This window comes from Phodopus roborovskii, unplaced genomic scaffold (genome assembly GCF_943737965.1).
Source record: "Phodopus roborovskii unplaced genomic scaffold, PHOROB, whole genome shotgun sequence".
Classification (NCBI taxonomy): domain Eukaryota; kingdom Metazoa; phylum Chordata; class Mammalia; order Rodentia; family Cricetidae; genus Phodopus; species Phodopus roborovskii.
The window spans coordinates 21,997,593-22,017,479 of record NW_026125281.1 but is presented as its reverse complement, the minus strand read 5'-3'; positions in this window follow the sequence as shown (position 1 = coordinate 22,017,479).

The following is a 19,887-nucleotide window of genomic DNA, read 5'->3' as shown; positions in this document are numbered from 1 at the left end:
CAAAGTCATGAAATTCATAAAAACTGTGGCTGCAGGTCACTAGTAAGCCAGTTAAGACTCTGCTAGATAGGACTGCCAATGTTGACTAATCAGAACAGCAAAACTGCCAAGTAGAATAATTCTAATTCAAGGTAGACTGTGCACTGAGTAGAAGAAACAATGCCATAAAGTCAAAAGACGAATGCTTTCAAGAATTAGATAGGCTGGTTCTAAGAGTTGGAAAAGTATAGATACAGATATGGAAAATAATCCACAGGCTGAGCTGACTAGTAGAGGAGAGATAGTGCTGAATGAGACAGATCAGGAAAAAGGTACCCACAACATCAGAGACTCCAAAGTTAAGTAAGCAATGGACATTTGTTACAGCAGGGAAAAGTAGAGGTAATTCATTGTAGGCCATTTTGAAGTTGAATAATTGTCAGTTATTTCAACATTGGTTGCATTGCGGTTATATAATAGACTGTGAAAATGATCCTGCTTCCTGGGATTCACTTTTTTGTTCCAGGAATTCTCAGGATGCAGACACAGACATCACACACATGATTATGATTCCTTTGGTGACTAAAAATATTTCTCATTATCAATTCAGACTAAGTTTTTTAAACAATAATAACAACCATTTTCCTGAAAGAAAGTGTGCCCAACAAAAATACCTCCAAACCCTGAATGTACCAATGATAAAGTTTAAAAAGAACTTTCTAAGGTAGTGCCTATCAACTCCAGAGACAATGGATGACTACAGCAAAACCGTCTTGTGATGGGAGATGTCCTTCTGTATATATGCTTTTCTTATTGGTTGATGAATTAAACCCTGTTTAACAAATAGAGACAGGGAGATAGGTGTGACTAGGAGACAAGGAGAATTCTTGGAAAGGTAGGTAGAGAGAGATGATAAGAAGATGCCATGTAGCAGAGGAAGAAGTAACAGGCTGAGCCTCTTCTCCAGTAAGATATACTTAGACTTATAGAAATGGGTTAATAATTAAGTTGGAGCTAGCCAATAAGAAGCCCTAGCCATCGGCCAATAGTTTTATAATTAACATAGTGCCTCTGTGTGTTCATTTGGGGCTGAAGGGGCAGAGGGACCTGGCAGGATAAGAATATCCAGCAACAGTCTTGTCTATTCACAACAGAGCAACTGCACATATGAATTCAGTGTGTGTGACACCATGCACAAGATATGAACAAGACCCGGCTAGATCAAAGTTCTGTGAAGAGGAGGCTGTGCAAAGTCCCAATCCTAACTGAGGGGATACTAGCAACTGATGATATCTGGAGGAGAGTCAGTTTTCAAGGATGTGGTCCTTAAGAGGCTACATCCAATCGACAGCTTACTCACACACATAACAATAGTGTTCCAGAGCCTTGATGGATAAAAATAAAGAATATTTGACCATGAAGGGATTAATTGTGGGGAATAAAAGAGGAATTGGAGGGGAAGGAATGATAGGTGAATTTGGTTAAAATACCATTATATTCATATGTGAAATTCTCAAAGAATAAAATAAGATCTTTATAGCATACTTCATACTTCCATGTATAACATGTTTGCTTTGTACACTAAACTGCTAGAGAATGCAGTAAAAATAAAAGCTAACAATAATGGAACAATACAAGACAGTTTGGAGGAGGGATACATTATAAAAACCAAATTCATATCTGAGGAAGTAAATCAACTTTGGGAACTGACTTTCAAAATGTCAGTAGAATACAGGACTAAAAGGATGTTTCATTCATCAAGGAAGGATCAGTTGATTTGATGACACATTCAGGATATTTTGTGCCAAAATGATACTGTTTGTTTATTTGGTTAGTTAGTTGTTTATATTTTACCTTTGGTTTTCAGACCTTTTTTTAAAAAAAGAAAGTAGATGAATCCAAATCTTTAGTTTTGGTCATGAAATTACTACTGAAGAGGAAAGAGCTCAGTGTGGTAACAAGCCATTGCCGTTTCCAGTGGTATGAAGCCACTTAACTGCATCTGAGTTTATTCACTTCTTACACAGAATAGAGTTAATATGACGCTTTTAAAATTTAATCTGGGCTTTTGTTTACATAGTCATTAAGACCTCCCCACATCCATATCCAAACATGTTAATAGAGAATAGAAAAGTACAGCTTCTGCCATGTTTAACTGAAAGTTAGACTTTTCCACTGTGATGAGGAGCCTCCGGGAAACCAGACAGTTTGCTAGTCATTGTGTTTTCCTTTGCTTCCTTTGCACAAATGCTATCACCATCACATAGGTCTCAGAAATAAGGGCAGGGTAGCTAGTCCTCCCTTCTTCCCTCGTCACTTCTCTTGATTCACAGTAGCAAAATGGAAAAGTGATCATTTCATTTTGAGACCTTCTAGCTCTGCAAAAACATTCCAGAGATATATGGTCTTCCTGTCCTTGGGTTTCTTTCAGCCAACAACTTACTGTACTTTGTGGAAGTTCCAAATATTTAGACCAAGGATATTTTCCTGGATTTTATTAAACGAGTAGGTACCAGGTTTGCTACCATGGTACAAGGGCACACGTCCAGCCTTGCTGGGATCACCCCTGTCATTCTGTTGTCACTGCAATTGCTGTGCCTGTTGAGCCATTTTATCAAAACTGATCTTCCTAAATTCAAACTTCCTTGGAGCTTTCGCAACACTGTGGCACACTATTTGAGCATAGACGGAGTGGCTGTGTATTCACAAGTGCTGCAGAACTTACTAAATTGTATCTTGAATGATATAGCTAGAGGAGAGAGTTCTAGAGTCACCTTCACCTATTTGCACATGATGAGCCTACATCTTTTTCCTATTAATACACATGCTTTTCTGGTGTATTATTGATGTAAATACTATTATTTTTTAACATTCCCTGGATCTGTTCCACAAATTTCTCATTGTATTGTACCCATAGGTACATACCTGGTATTTGAATAATCTCATAATAAAAACATTAAATACAAAAGGATTTGGAAACTACCAGTACTCATTTTTAGTTCAGTGAGATAATATTAACAAACCCCTTCAAGAATTACATAAATGATTTGTTTTCACAAATACAAGACTTCAATACAAGGGTGTATTGATTTAGTGGGTATATGATACAAAGTACTCTTTTGAGAGGATGAAGTTGTTATTTGACACTTGGGAATAAATTACATGATTACATTTTTCTTTGTAAATTGTTCTGTTTTCTGTGTTACTTTTTGAAAGTCTTCTAGACTGGTATGCATATGCATATTCATCTATTGATTTAAATTATGAATCATAATGATGATCATAACATATTTTAAATGTGTCTGCTGATCTATGAAATAAACATGATGAGAAACCATCACAAAGCTATGTACTAATTTGCCCAGCAGCTGGGGCCACTAGTACCTTATGATGACAAAGGAAGGTAGAGTTGGTCATACTTGTTACCCCGGTTTGTACTAGAAGATTTATTATCACTTTTGTCTTTGATGAGAACTCACCTTCCAAGGCACCAAGGAAGGTCACAGCAGTTTGGGGGAAAGAGTTCTCTTTCTATTAACAATTTCCCGATTGCAGTCCACAAATTCCCTTTTTTCTTTCTGAAAGATTTTTGCCACTTTTTTTTTTTTTTATTAGCATTCCCCTTGTATGTACGTCAAGCTACAGAGAAATTCAAGTGAGGCAGCTTGAAGTCACATGAGCAAGAATACAGTGGAAATGTTTAGATTTCATATGAGATCGGAAACCAAATGTTTAGAGAGTCAAAATAGAGCCCTGGCCTGTAGCGGCACTGCTGTCGCATACGGTCCACTCTGTGTACATTGTATGTAGTCATTGTATGCTTTGGTCAAGCATATGCACTCGGTTGTCCCAGACTTTCAAGATGATAACACTGTGGAGGAGAATTGGATAGGACAAATGCTTGGCTCATCAGATCATCATCTTAAATGCCGACGATGACATTTCCAGTATCCACGCTTCCCTGAATGCATAATTCATTTGTCATAATACTCAATAAACTTGCTAGTTGAGATTCAAATTTCCTATGTCACTTTTTTTGTGGGAGATCTATTAAAACCATGTTATTTTTCTCACAGAAACTTCTTCTCATGAAAACCACCACTGTGATGTATATCCTGTTGTGCTGGAACATGTAGGTTGTAAATTATTTTGGAATTAGCTGATTTTACCGACAGGGAGAGTGTGAAGGAGGGAGAATGTTGGTGAGAGACATTTTTTTTTAAAGCTTAAGAAATGCTGAATGCCAATTTCAATATGGATGACATAAATTTAGATTAGTGCAACACACAGCGCTGCTCAAAACTTTCTACCTTGTTCTTTGACCTTACACTTTCTGAACACATGAATATCTCTATAAGAAATATTGGTATGGAGTTCCTTTTAAAATGTGAAAGCTATGTTTTCAAGGAAATCGCATTGTTAAGAGGAGAATTAAAATCCAGAGGAGAACCTTGACCCTCCCCACCCTCTCATCACAGGACTGCACACCTGTACTGCACAGCCCTTCACTTAGCTCTGATTTGCTCATGGTTCTACCATTTAACTAGCCTGGACCTTGGAACGAAAGCCAATGATGACTTTTCTATTCCTGAAAAAATGTGTACATATGTGTTGACACTGTGATTTCTTTGTGTAAAATAAAACAGTAACAATAAAAATAGGGCATTAATTAAGGAGAGAAATAAAATAAAAATTCCTAAATCTTGTTTCTAAACCATAGATCAGAAACAGCAGCAAACATGTTGTCTGAAATATACAGACAAAAGAAAGAAAAGTTGGAAGAGTCAAGCCGTGCCCCCAGCTGGCACAACATTTCCCTGAGGTGTCAGTATGTTTGAACTAACAGTAATTCTGAAAGAATGGGGATTATTAGCAGGAAGAAATCAACCCTCTGCAGTCTTCCAGGATGGACATAATGATAAAAAAAATAATTATCACCTCTCTGAAGCATAGTTCATCCATGAATCTCATGGCATTTTTCTAATATTACTTAATTAAAATTGATGCTACTGTATTTGCAGGGAGAGTTACTATATTTTATAGATTGCAGATTGCTTTTCTGGAGGCTGGCCTGACTGTACTCACTCAGCATATAGTTGAAAGAGGGAGTAAATAACACTGTTTTGGGTTTTTTTTCCTTCTATTTCCCTTTGTTTTTCACCAAACTAAGAAGTTAAGTTATAAATTAAAACTTTGATTTTGGTCTAAATGACACAAAATAACCAATGCTGGCATTTCAGAGGCCATGTTCGTCTTTTTATTGAATTGTCAGAATTTTTTAAGAACATGGATGTTTTTGTTCATTCTCAGCCATTCAGAAAGCTAGTAGGTAATAGAGAACCATCACAGCTTTCATTTCCTTGGTAAGTACTCAAGCTTTTTGTTTGTTTTGTTGTTGCAGTTTTCTGTATCTTGATCATTTTATAATAAAGTCTGACTGAGCTCCTTTTCAATGTTTCAAGCAAAGTGCTTATGGGAAGAAAATGCCATAAGACCCCTCAGGAAAGAGATGTCCTGGAATTAAAGGAAATGACTTTTAAAAAAAAAAAAACACCTTTGAAATGTAAAATAGTATTTACCTAAATTATTAAGAATGAACTTCATTGTATCTAATAAGAAAAATGTACTCCATTTTTGCTACTAAGTGACATCTGTTATACTAACAGTCAACAAAGTCCTTTAACTTTGACTAGAGTACCAGTAATCAGTCATAGCAACATCTAAACCAACTGAAACTGTGAGTGACAACATGGGTTGTTTTGACCATGTTTACCATGCGGACTTTGTACCAAAGCATGTCCTCCACACAGATGTGTTCTCTCCTCCTTTCCTGTCTTCTTGTAGGAGGCAGCTTCAGTTGTTCATAGGTAATCTGTTTAATTCAAATGCTAGCTCTACTGTTTCCCAGCTTTCCTCTCCGAGAGGAGTTACTTCAACTTCACGTGTTTTGGTTTGTGGCCTCTACAATCAGAGAGATGAAAGTGGATTTTTAGGATCAAGTGATGAATACACAGGGTTTCTTAGATACTTCCCGATAGGCAGTAAAGGAAGCCTCTGTACACATGAACTATGACACAAATCAGGACACTGAGCTGTAGTGATGTCATCTGCCCAAATCAGGCAAATTCAAGTGTCAGGATTTAATTACTTTCCATTGTATTCCAAAGTCTGGGCTGTCAGTTGGTACCGTTTATATTACATTACTCCAGTTATCAGTTACCAATTACATTTTTTTAGTTTCATAAAACTAGCAGATGGAATTTGCTGTTTGTGTCCGTAGTCCCCACTACTGTATATAGTGGATGTGCTGACTACTTAATTTGATGTGAAGCAAGAAGCAGTATTGTGTTTACTGTTTCACTGTGATAAGACACATTATTTATCAAAACAATTCAGATTACATTTCATGACTAGCCTTCCTATTTTCTGATGATCAGTCTGTAAAGGAAAGGTTAATCATTTGGTAAATACTATCCAAGGAGAGATAAATCACCTCTATGTCACTGGCTCATACCAACCATCATAAGATTTGTCAAAATGAAAAGATGTGTTAATAGTTAAGTCAGAGCTAGCCAATTCGAAACTATAGCCAATAACCATCAGTTTCAAATTAACACTCTGTATTATTTGAAGCTGACATGGCCGTGGGATCAGGCTTGTGGGAAAATGCTCATAACAGATCATTACTACTAATTCTCATGTATAGAAACAATCAATAGTGTTCTCAAATGTTCCTTGAATCCTTGTTTTGAGTGGATTACTTTAACATATTCTGATAATTCTTGATAGTAAATTTAGCAATTTGTGTCTCATGTATAACATCCCTTAGTACTGGCCAAAGGAAGAAAAGGGAGGTAGAATTCCTGAAAACACTGAATCATCTATTATTCCAAAGCCATTTGAAAGGCCTTTCTTCCTAATCAGTCCCCTCCTCTGTCACCTACCATTACATGTAACCTCACCCTGGAGTGATGTGTTTACTGTTCTTAGTAGGAAATTTTCTATAAACACATTAAAAACTTTGTTACTCTCCAATTTTTAGAAAGTTATTCTTTCAGATCTGATCTATAATTTTCATTTTCCTCTTCTATGGAAGGCACATTAGAATTAATGAAACGTTTGAATTTCAATATACATTAAAATCAGAACATGCAAATTCATACCTCTTGTTATGCATAAGCCAAGCATATCTTATTTTGAAATTTTGATGATTTTAATAATATGCCTATCTTTTCAACATTTAAGAAAGAATCTAGTAAAGACAATAATACTAGAGTAGCCAATAAACTGAAATGGAAGCAAAACTGTATATGTATTCTCCTTTGACTCAGATAATATCTGCTGGGAAACTCCAATGAGCAAGCCATTGTAAGTGCAGACAGAGAATATCCAGGGTGTGACTGAATTCCACAGTAGAAGTCAGTGATATGCAAGTGAGTAGCCTAAAAGTGTGTAGCAATGATTGACCTGAAATGGCTTCTCTTTGGCATGAGTTGTCATTTTGTCACTGCTAGAAATGGAGATTTTGTCTCCAACATAATGCTTCCTTTAAGCAGCTGCTCAAAATTATTTTCACTCAGAAACACGTATATTTTTGCATGTTATCTTTGTCTTGACAAGGAAATGCAATCATGCTGTAGTCCACCTTAGGATTGAGTTTGCGTGGGGAGACTGGCGAAACCTGTGCTTGGCATTGGGACCCATCATCAACTAAAATTCTCAAAATGTCTTTCTTCTCTTTATTACAAATATTTTGGTCTGGATCTTTAATCCACAATACAATTGGGGTTGCACTAGATTAAATTTTTGGTTATGTCCTAAAAAGAGTATACAGAAACCAACTAAAGGACACTCAATTGTTGTCCAACAAAATAAAGCAAAACTGTTTTCTTTGCCTTTCAGTTTGCTAATACCCTGTGTGAGACCACACTACTGTACATGATAATTCTGAGTTTCTCGAATTTGTCCTCTTTCTTTGCTCTAGCTAAGCCCAACTCAGCAGCTGAGCAGATTTGGCCACATTCTGCTTTAAGTATCAAATACCAAATACAGGCAATAGGAAGCAAATATATCCATTGTATTCACACTAGGCAGACAGAGCATCCACAGACCTGAGTGTGGTCAAGGTGCTAACTATGACTCTTGAATTACACAGGTGAAGACATAGAGAGGAACAGGGATTGATTGTATGAGAGTGTAGATATGGTCAAATGGTGTGTGGTTTCATCATCTCAGATCTAACTCTGAGGGACCCTCCTGGCATCAGAATAGAAGATTGCCTGTGATGTTTGCTACCAAAGTACATCATCAGACTGCAAAACATGAACAACAGCAGCTTTATTTCTTACTGAAAGCTGAGAAATAAAAGTTGGAGGCATCAAAAGAATATTTCCTCTCTGGTGAGAGGCTTTGGTTTTATAGCTTGTACTTTGTGGCTACATCTGCATGGTTGGAAGGCAAATGAACATTTTGGTTTCTTTTATAAGGGCATCAAATCCACTCAGGAGGACTCTACTCTCATGGCTTGTCAAATGCCTGCCTTCCACAGCTTCTGCACTGAAGTTATGATATGAACTATGTGTGCTGGAGTGGGGTGGGGGAACACACACATTAAGTACAGGTCCCTTTCTTCAACAGCCAGAGGAGAATGAGCATCCTGACAGAAAACCCTGTCAGGACAGGGAAACTCTGCCTACAGGGTTTCTATTTCTAGAAGTCTAGATTGACTGGAGAAGAGTGAAGTCCCCAGGAAATAGGTTGGGAAGAAGGACACAGAAAGTCAGAAAAAAATGATTGATTCATCTTGTTTTATTTCAGGCTTTTTATTGTATTAGTTTATTTGAAAGAGAATCTCACTCTCTAACCCTGCCTTGCCTGAAACTTACAGTGTATGCCAAGCTGAACTCAGACTCACTGTGAGTCTCCTACCTTAGGTTCTCCTATACAGAGATGACAGGAGTGAGCCACGATACCCAGATTCGAGCCACTCATTCAAGGCACTGTTTCCATGCCTTGAAATTTGAAGGAGCTTGTTTCTGTTATTCTAAAGTGCATATTTATTATTCAAGATCGGATCAATATATTGTATTCTAAACTCTAACAGTTGATTTTACTCAGTGGATCATGAATAATTAATAAGCTAAAATTTGATTTTCAAGGGGTTGTTTGGGAGACTTTCTAGTTATCCTGATATCTTCTACCCCTCCCAAACCAAGCAAACAAAACACACAAACAAAACAAAACAAACAAAAATACAACGAGACAGGAAATCAACCCCAAATCAAAGATCTTCATACTCCAATTATTACCTTCTATTTTTGGTATCGCAATAGCAGATTTGTAGTGGAAATGTCCTTCCTTCACAACTATATATATTCAAAGTCTCCTTTCCTCTATTGACATATTTACATGTCAGATTCCCACTTAAATAAATGATGTTATAGCCCATTTTATCACATCTATCGATACTTGATTCCTGCTCTTAAATGTTTATCTGTCCACATTGATTGTCATAAGGATGTAGTGCCCATTTAGTTAGGGACTTCCTGCTTCAGTTTTCTGCATGAAAAGGAGTTATCAAAATGTCACACAAAAGAATGTGAGTGAGGAATGTGGGATAATGCTATGTTTTTCTTCTTTTTAGTTTTCCATATCTGAAATTATGAAAACAAGCTTCATCCCAGGGAAATATCCAAGTCTGAAGTGGGAGAGATGTTCTTGTGCTGTCTGTCTGTCTCTGTGGACCCATGTCCTTTACTGAATTCTGTGCCTCACAGCATAGTCCAGTGCAATCTGATTACTGTCCTCCACAGGAAACTCTCCCAAAATATTATTAAATAAAGAGATATAGGACATTCTTACTGCAGAAACTAGAAGCTAAGTGCAAAGGATTCCAATAAAATATTCCATCCTTTGCTTTCATAATGTATTTATAATAATTCATGGAAGTGTCTATTATTAAATAGCTCTTAGGATTTTATGGGATGATTCAAAGATTTGGAGATACACAGAAACTGCATCGGAAAACTCAGAGACCACTGAGGATACATCCAGTATCAGATTGGCTGGGTAACTTTGTTGCAGTTTCTATTTTCCTCTTCCTGAATAAATAATGTTCAATCAGATTGAGAACAAATATTACATTTTTACCACAGTGGACTCTAGGATAAATCGACCAGGAAAATTAATACTTTGAACTACATATGGGTCACACCCTTCAGAGAACACAATATAGATAAGTAAGGCTTCAAGAAATATATGACCTGGATTATGTATTGAAATTCTTAACATCATAATTATTAAATAGAATTTATTGTGTCTCCTTTCACCATATTCCCTCTTAGTTAAAAAGTTACTACTTATAGTTTTGCATCTTTTAGTGATTGTTTGAAAGCATTAGTTACTGCAACCATACAGTAACACATATAGTCTGTTCTAATAAATGCTGGTGGAAATGACCAAAGAATCACTGACGTCCCCCACCAATAAATTTATGTAAAAGGAGTCGGATAGCCACCTCTCAAACCCAAAATGTCAAGCTTGTAAAAATAGTGTTCTTGGGAGCGACATTTGATCATTTGTTAAATATGGGGATATAAAATGTGGAAATCCACACGCAATGCTCCAAATCCCTAAGCTGGTTTAAAAGGTCGGTGGAAGCCTAAAAGGATGTGACATTTTACCTGTGAAAGTCTGACTTTTGGACTTGAGACTGAATAGTGTTTCAGCCTGAATGACCCAAAGGATAAATACAAAGCTGGCTTCAGCTGAACTACTTAGGAAGCAGGGGATCTTCTAATTTGTAAGATGGCATTCAGAGAGCTTTTTCCATTAAGAACTCAATCGACTGAAAAATGATTTCCTTGGGTATTCCACAATCTTCAGTGCTTGTGTAAATTCTACACAGGAGGTGGCCAATGTGTGAGGTTCAGTATATAAAACAAGGTTGTACAAAGGAAGAAAACTAACTCATGTGACACAGACAGCTGGTGATCACCTGTAAGCAATGCACACTGCCTCCGCTTATCAGTTTCCCTGCACAGAAACAACATTCACTTCATTTCTTGAAGCTAGTTCAGTGGCTTTGTCAAGTGATTATTATGATAAATTAATATTTATTAGCTTCCTCCTTGGTTGGTGTTATGATAAGACTAGAAAATAATTATATAAAAAATGTCTTACTGTATATTATAGATTATGTATATTTACAAAAATTTATAGGACCAAATAATTGCCTCTCCATTTACATCATTTGCATAAAAAATGTTCCTGCATGAAAGGAATGAAGGGTTAGCATTAGAGATCTAGAATCTCTTTGGCATATTGTCCTAGTTAGGGTTTCTATTGTTGTGAGAAGATACCATGACCACAGCAAGTCTTGCAAAGAAAACCATTTAATTGGGGTAGCTCACTTACACATTCAGAGGCTTAGTAAGAATCAGCATGTCTGGAAGCATGGCTGTGTGCAGGCAGACATGGTGCTAGAGTAATAGCTGAGAGTTATACATCTTACAGACCACAGAAATCCAACTAAGAAAGTGGATGCTATCCTAAGCATGGGAAACCCCAAGACCAGCCCCCACAGTGACATTCTTCTTCCAACAAATTCATACCCACTCAACAAAGCCACGTCACCTAATAGTGCCTCTCACTATGAGATTATGAGGGCCAATTACATTCATAATGCAACAATCTACTCCATGCTTCCTATAAGCTTGTATCAGTGTCATAATGCAAAATTCATTTAGTCCAACTTCAAAAATCCCTATAGTCGATCACAGTCTCAACAAGTTTTAAAGTACACAGTTCAAAATCCTCTGATATTCATGCAATCTCTTAACTATAATCACCTGTAAAAATTAAAAATAAAAAAAGGAGACCACCTACTTTGAACACATAATGGCACAGGATATACATTAACATTCTAAGGCACAGGGAATGGAGCATAGGGAGGAAATACTGGACCAAAGCAAGACTGAACACAACCTGGGCAAACTCAAAATTCTGCACCTCCCATGTTTGATAGCAACGTGCTCTTCAGCTCTCCAACTCTTTCTGCCGTTATTGACGGCAACATCTTTCTCTTTGGCTGTTTCTACTCCCTGTTACCAGCTCTCCTTAGCAGGTATTCCATGGTTCTGGCATCACTAATATATTGGGGTATCCAGGGTAATTCCGGCTTCAACTTTACTCAATGGCCTCTCTAGACTTCCAATCAGTGACACCTCTTTCACACTCATGGTCTTAGCAGCTTTTGTAGGCATGGAGGAAATATCTATAAATTGTTTCTCTCGTCCTTAACTCTAAAACCAGAAGCACATGGTCAAAGCTGCCACATTCTGCTGCTTATTGGGGCTGGAAAATGGCCCCTCATTCAATCACATCCTCACCAGCTTTCTGTCCTTCAGTGCCAAAGCTAGGCTGTCCTGGAACTTACTCTGTAGACCAGGCTGGCCTCAAACTCAGAGTGACCATCTTCTGCCTTCCCAGTGCTGCAATTAAAGGCTCTTAAGTTTTTTTAATTCACAAGTTGGAAACTTAGCTGGGTGGGATCTTGTCCAGAGATCATCATTCCCTTTATTCCATTGCTTAATCTGTTTATTTCCTTGAACACAGGACTTAGTCCCATTCCACTTTTTGGTGTTCCTTTTCTCCTTAAAATTTACATTTTGAAATTTATCTGTCTGAGCTTGCTCCTTCTCATTATAAATCTTTATAAGCATGAACACTAGTAAACACATATCAGAGTCTACACTAGATTGTTTAGAGATTTCCTTTGCCAACAGATAAATCCACAACTCTTCATTTTAGTCTCAGGCAGACTCTTCAAACAGGGGCAAAAGGCAGCCACTTTCTTCACCAAAATATCACAAGGACAATCTCTAGGCAACATACTAAAAGTCTTCTCTTCTAAACACCTTTAGTGAGCCCCCAACAGTTCAACTATCTCCTAGCACCTCTGTCTTCCATCCTTCTACTAAGATGTCCCATTTAGCAGTGCTTAAAGCATTCCAATGCTGTAATAACCTAAAGTACCAAAGTCTGAATTCCTTCAAATAAAAAACATGGTCAGGACTTTCACAACAATCCCCTCTTCTGGTACCAACTTCTGTCTTTGTTAGGGTTTCTGTTGCTGCGAAGAGACTCCATGACCTCCATAACTCTCACAAAGGGAAATATTTAATTGGGGGTGGCTCACTTACAGTGTCAGAGGTTCAGTCCATTATCATCATGGTGGGGAGCATGGCTGTGTGCAGGCAGACATGGTGCTGGAGTAGTAGCTTAGAGTCCTACATCTTGTAGGCAACAGGAAATTGACTAAGACACTGAGCAGTCAGTATCCCAGGCTTAGGAAACCTCAAAGACTGCCCCAACAGTGACACATTTCCTCCAACAAAAACATATCCACTCCAACAAAGCCATGTCTCCTGATAGTGTCACTCCCTAAAAGATTATGGAGGCCAATTACATTCAAACTACCACATCTATTTTGTATATAATTGCATACATGTTTGTTTAAAATACTAAACATAGGTTAAAACTGACTGAGGAATGGTGTATGTTACTTTATATTAATTAAAATCAAATCTACTTTTTTTTTTTTAATTTTCCAGACAGGGTTTCTCTTGTCTGAGTCATTAAGATCTCAGGTAGCTTGCTCAAGCATCATGGAAAGAAAGTTCAAGAGATTTCATGTTTTGTGAGCATCAGTTTTAGTGATTACTTAATATTTACTGAGATTGTATTACATTTGTACACTTAGAATAGTCTCTTCAATGGGAATACAAAAATAAATATGTACCCTGCTCTTAATGTGACTTTCTACATACAACAGTTTATAATTTAACATTATTATATAATTGTAAACATTACTAATCAGACAGCCCTTTATATAAAATCTACTTGCAGACAGCAATAACCTTTCAAGTACCAAAATTACTAACTACTAATTTGTAGAAAATACAAATTACAGAGACTTAATCTAACTTTTATGTTTAAGTATTATATTTCATCTGCATAATACAACAGAGGTGAGAGTTAAGCAGTATTGTGCTTTTTCCATACCCCAGAAAGACAGACATAAATGGTATCATGGAATTCTCTAGTCCCTTTGAATGGCCCATTGAAAGGAAAATTGGAGTAGGTGTGTAATGGTGAAGGAAGCATGCAAGTTGGTGCACAAATGGAAAAATAACATTTTCCCAACTCTCCTTGGTTTAGCACTGTAACATGTATGAAGCAGAATTAAAATCCAGACATTTGGAGTAGGATGAGTAAGAAATGGATAGAGATATTCTGTTCTCACCTCCTTTAAGGCTTTGAAGATATATTTCATAGTGTTAAAGGGAGGCACCAGTTGGTAAACATATTCCAAGAAAGGAACTGGACCAGAGCAAATCAAGTTCTATTTTTTAAAACAATTATGTCAAAATCAGTCAATTGCTGTAACAAAAATAAAGTTATTTTAATAGAACATTATCACAGGATCAATGTCTCTCAGCTGAAAAAAATAACAGTTTCTCCTTCATTCCGACAGTTATTTTTGATAAATGCTTCTGCTTCACCTCAGTATAATTTCTCAGGCAGGTATTATTATGGTGTGACAACCTTCTATTCCATTGTCATTGTGTCAGGTTATTGAAAAGGATAATAGGTAGATATATTTGCCTTTAGAATGTTAAGAAATACGAGGCATTCTTATTCCTTATTTATAGACACTACTTCTTAATTATGAAGAGTGGTTCTGTGATAATTAGATTTTCATATTGGTTAAAAAAACTGGAGCATATGGCAATAGTACAGTTTTATATTTCTGAATTATCTTCCTACAAGTACAGAAATCTAGTAATCATCACTAAAATGACTATATTTATTAGAATATGAAAATGCCTCATTATCCCCTGGAATAACTAATCCATTATTTCCTAATTAAATCATATGGAAAGATGTCTGGAGTTTTTCTTGCATTTGAATGGCATTTTTTCCCTCTGGCCTGTAGTTTCCACATAATGAAATTCTCTTTTTCTCAAACTGTTTCAACAAAGAACAGCACAAGTAAGTATAGAACTCAACTTAACTATTTTATGTATATTTAAAGCTGTTAAAATTCAGTAACTCCTGAGAGGTGTGACAACTATTTTGATTCATAATTAGTATTGTAGACATTTTCTGTTAGTTTGCTTACAAAAATAAGTGAGGACAGCAGAGAGCTGTGTAGTTACTACTCCTCCACAAAGAAACAAAGAAAAAGTTCATAATTACCATGTTTATAAAACATTTAAAAGTCTGTCAAAAATAAATGCTAATGTAAGGATATATAAACTCAAGTCACATTTCATTTTCTACAAATGAAGTTTGGAAAACCTTTTGGAGGGTAATCTACCAATACACAATATAGAGAAGACATACCATAAAATAATCTATAGAGGTTAAGATAAATTAACCTGACTTTTTTTTACTTTAACAGTAATAGGTATGAAAATAATTCATAAAGAACAAGTTGAAGAGGGATAACAAAAGATATTACTTAGTTAATTTTTAAAGCATGCAAAAATTATTCCATGTATTATTTATAGATACATTTATTTTTAAAATAGCCTGGGATGATGCACACCTAGAATGATGCATCCTAATTTCAGAAAAAGGGTTAGTTCTCAAGAGTAAAGCAATAATGCAATCAACAAGGATAAAGGAACTTCAACATCACTTTAATGTTGATTCCTTAAGGGGAAAAAATGCTGCCACAGAAGCAAGGCAAAGTTGCCATTCTTTTCCATAAGTGCCTGGATGCTCAAGGCATAGCCTGGATTTCTCTTTATGTTTTAGAATATTTTCCATAGGAAAAATGTTAGTGAAATAGTTGCATCTTTTCTTATTTATGACCCTGAACATTCTCTGTACTGGTGTTTTTCTTTATTGATCATTCTTTAAACAAACATATTGGTACAACTGCATTGCTTCAGGCAGGGGACTGCAGTATAGCCCCTGCTATAATTTGAGATCCAGTAAGATGCCTTCATTGCCTTAAATATAGTTAATACATTATATCTAAACCCTCACCCATTCCTTAGAATTCTCCTCAGACCCAGTAGCAACTATTATCTCTTACCATTGCCATCTTTACCTTTGTGCATCTCTGGGAATTAGATTTGTTGATTAGGGCTTTGTTGCTGACGGAAAGATGCACTTAATAGAATTAGGATCCATTATTTCTATAGGGATTATTAGTTATTGTCACTGTACACACACACACACACACACACACACACACACACACACAGAGGGAGGGGAAGAATACTCAAAGAATGTGGGCCATTTGTAAAAGACTAGCTAACATACATTTTTCACTAATAACATTACAATCTATCACCACTATCATTTGATCAGATTTTAGCCTAAAAATGGAGAAATAGGGTCCTTTAACCACATGAGTTGGAATTTAAGTATATTTTACTTAATAGTCAAACCTAATTGTATTATGGTTTAATCAAATTTGCCCCAACCTTCTCTTCTATTTCCTTCTCAGCCTTTCCCTTTTTTCCCTTCCAACATCATGCACTCTATTTCAACATGCTTGTTACACTCTTCTTAGTTTTCATTTATTTGTCTGTTTGTCTCATGAGCTAGTAACAATCTTATTATAAGTAACTACAGACTGGATCTTGGTTGTAAAGGTCATTTTTTGCCTACATGTGGTATTAATGACAAACCACATAGGATTGAGGAAGACATTAATGAGTTTGCCAGATGATTTAGTGAGTAAGGGCTCCTGCCACCAAGGCTGACAACCCCAGTTTGATCCCAGGGATCTACAGGGCTGAAAGAAAACCAACTACCACACGTTGTCCTCTGATCCAGCTGGTGTTCTGTGACATGTGTATGTCGATTTTCATGCATATATACCATATCCATAAACATGTGCACACAATGATACATAATAATAATAATAATACTGATTTCAATTCTTTCCTTGATCTTCCTCTCTATTCTTCCAGCAAGTTGACTAGACAGTGCTTAATGTTCTCCTCCCCACTTCCTTTCCCTCCTCTCTTCTCCCTTTCCACCCTCTGCCCCCCCTCTCATTCTCCCAATTTACTGGGGAAATCTTGTCCCTTTCTCCTTCCTAGGCTGATCCATGTTTGTATCTCTTAGGGTCCTCTTTGTTAACTTGGTTCCCTGGGTTTGTAGACTGTAGGCTGGTTACCCTTTGCTTTATGTCTAATATCTACCATATTTGTCTTTCTGGGTCTGGGTTACCTCACTCAAGGTGGTTTTGTCTAGTTCCATCCATTTGCCTGAGAATTTAAGATTCCATTGTTCTTTTTTCCCTCCGCTGAATAGTATTCCATTCTGTAAATGTACCACATTTTTTTTATCCATTCTTCAGGTGAGGGGCATCTAGGTTGTTTCCAGGTTCTGGCTATTATGAATAATGCTGCTATGAACATAGTTGAGCAAATGCCCTTGTGGTATGAGTGTGCATCCTTTGGGTATATGACCAAAAGTGATATTGCTGGGTCTTGAGGTAGATTGATTCCCAATTTTCTGAGAAACTGCCATGCTGATTTCTAAAATGGCTGTACAAGTTTGCAGATCCACCAGCAGTGGAGAAGTATTCCCATTACTCTTCCTCCTCTCATATATATATATATATATATATATATATATATATATATATATATATATATATATAAAATCTTAGCCATTCTGACAGGTGTAAGATGGTATCTTAGGATTGTTTTGATTTGGATTTCCCTGATGGATAAGGATGTTGAGTACTTTCTTAAGTGTCTTTCAGCCATTTAGGTTTCTCCCATTGAGAATTCTCTATTTAGATCTATACCACATTTTTTAATTGGATTGTTTGGTATTTTGGTGTCTAGTTTCTTAGTTCTTTGCATATCTTGGAGATCAGCCCTCTGTTAGATGTGGGATTGGTTAAGATCTTTTCCTATTCTGTGGGCTGTTTTGTTTTATTGACAGTGGCTTCGCCTTACAGAAGCTTCTCAGTTTCAGAAGCTACAATTTATTAATTGTAGCTCTCAGTGTCTTGTGCTACTGGTGTTTTATTTAGGAAGTTGTCTCCTGTGCCCATACATTCAAGGCTACTTCACACTTTCTCTTCTATCAGTTCAGTGTTACTGCATTTACATTGAGGTCCTTGATCCACATGGATTTGAATGTTGTGCATGGTGATATATATAAATCTATTTGTATACTTCTACATGTAGACCTCCAGCACTATTTGCTGAAGATGTTTTCATTTTTCCATTGTGTAATTTTTGTTTCTTTATAAAAATTCAGATGTTCATAGTTGTGAAAAGCCACAGCCTACTTTTGTTCATCTTAATGTATAAATCCATCTTGTTTGAGAAGTGCCATCCAACCAATGATGCTATCCTAGAAGCTCCACTTGCTTCTATAAGTTCTCAGTGATTTGTGTACCCTTGCATCTGCCTCTTACTTTGACCCCATGACCTCTTCTGTCTTTGTTGACTGGTTCTCATACATCATAATCATCTTTTCTAAAACTGGCAAGTCTCTAAGGACTGTTGCTCTAAAGATCCTCAGGGTCTAGTCCTTAACTTAGCCAGTTATATTCCCAACAAGGTTTTCTCTGGGTACAAAAGAGCATCCTCTCCTAACCACTATGGCTAGCATCTTGACATATATCTTCTGCATGCTTATCAGTAAGGGGAGATGGGCTGAGGGTAGACAGATATTTCAAGAGGCATGTTCTTCATTCAAAAGTCCACACTGATGTCCACATCACTCTTAGAATTTGTAAAGGACTTCTGCTTTTTCTAGGCACTTACAAGTTATCTCTTTCTAACCAGTGACAGGGATGATGAAAGTAAAGGGAAGTGAGAACAACTAGATTATTATAAGTTTGGTAATTCCTTGTGGCCCACTATTCTCATAGAGTTGTTCTTGGAGTAGAGGAACCAGAAGAAACTTAGAAAGAAAAATGCACACTGTCCCAATATTTACTCATTCTGCTAAAATTATTGTATACAATTCCCTTTAAAACTGGAACTTTCTCAGGAACATCTTCCTTTCCTCTCAGAGTGATGGTCCTTGGTTGTTCCCTAAATCTCGTGTGAGAACTTCCTGCCCATTTCTCTAGCACATGCTGCCTGTGTTCCTCCCCTAGTCCCCTTTATATCAGTATCTTAGCCTTCTTCCTGAGTTATTTAAAACTCCTAAACTTGCCCATGATCTGGACCCTTTTCATATATAAATATAAATATATATATATATTTATATTTATATATGAAAAATGTCTGAACCAGACCCAAAAACTTTAGCCTTTCAACCTTTTTTCTCTCTGATTCTTTCTCTCTTTCTCCCTCCTTCTTATTCTTTATTTTTCCTCTTCCCATCCTTCTCAATTTTTCTGATTCAAAAATTTAGGGCATGTGAGGACCAGGCCCAAAAATCTGAAAATTTTCTTAGGGTGGAATAAATGAATTATTAACTAACACAAGGCAGGATGTTCTGTGACAGCAATCAGACAAAGGAAAGACTGACAACATGAGTCATGAGAAAGATGATGAGAAATGATGCCATTATAAGGCACGTGGTTTTTACCATGGAACACCAGCTTGACTCACTAATAGGTGGTCCTGGTACTTTCCCTGGTGCAGTCCTAGGTGAATGAAGTCAGTGCCATGACCCAGTAAATAAATGTGTTCCAAACAAAGATTTGCCCCTACTTGGTACATAAAACTTTGACTTTGGGAAACTATCTTGGTTTTCTGACATGTTGCTATTCATTACTTTTTCTACAGATGATAAGAACATTTATGGGAAGCTCTGGGATGTGAGCAATTGTAACTCAGGGCAGCAATGAAGCTAGACTCTATTTATTATTAAACTTAATAAGATCATGGTTTCATTTAAAATCCT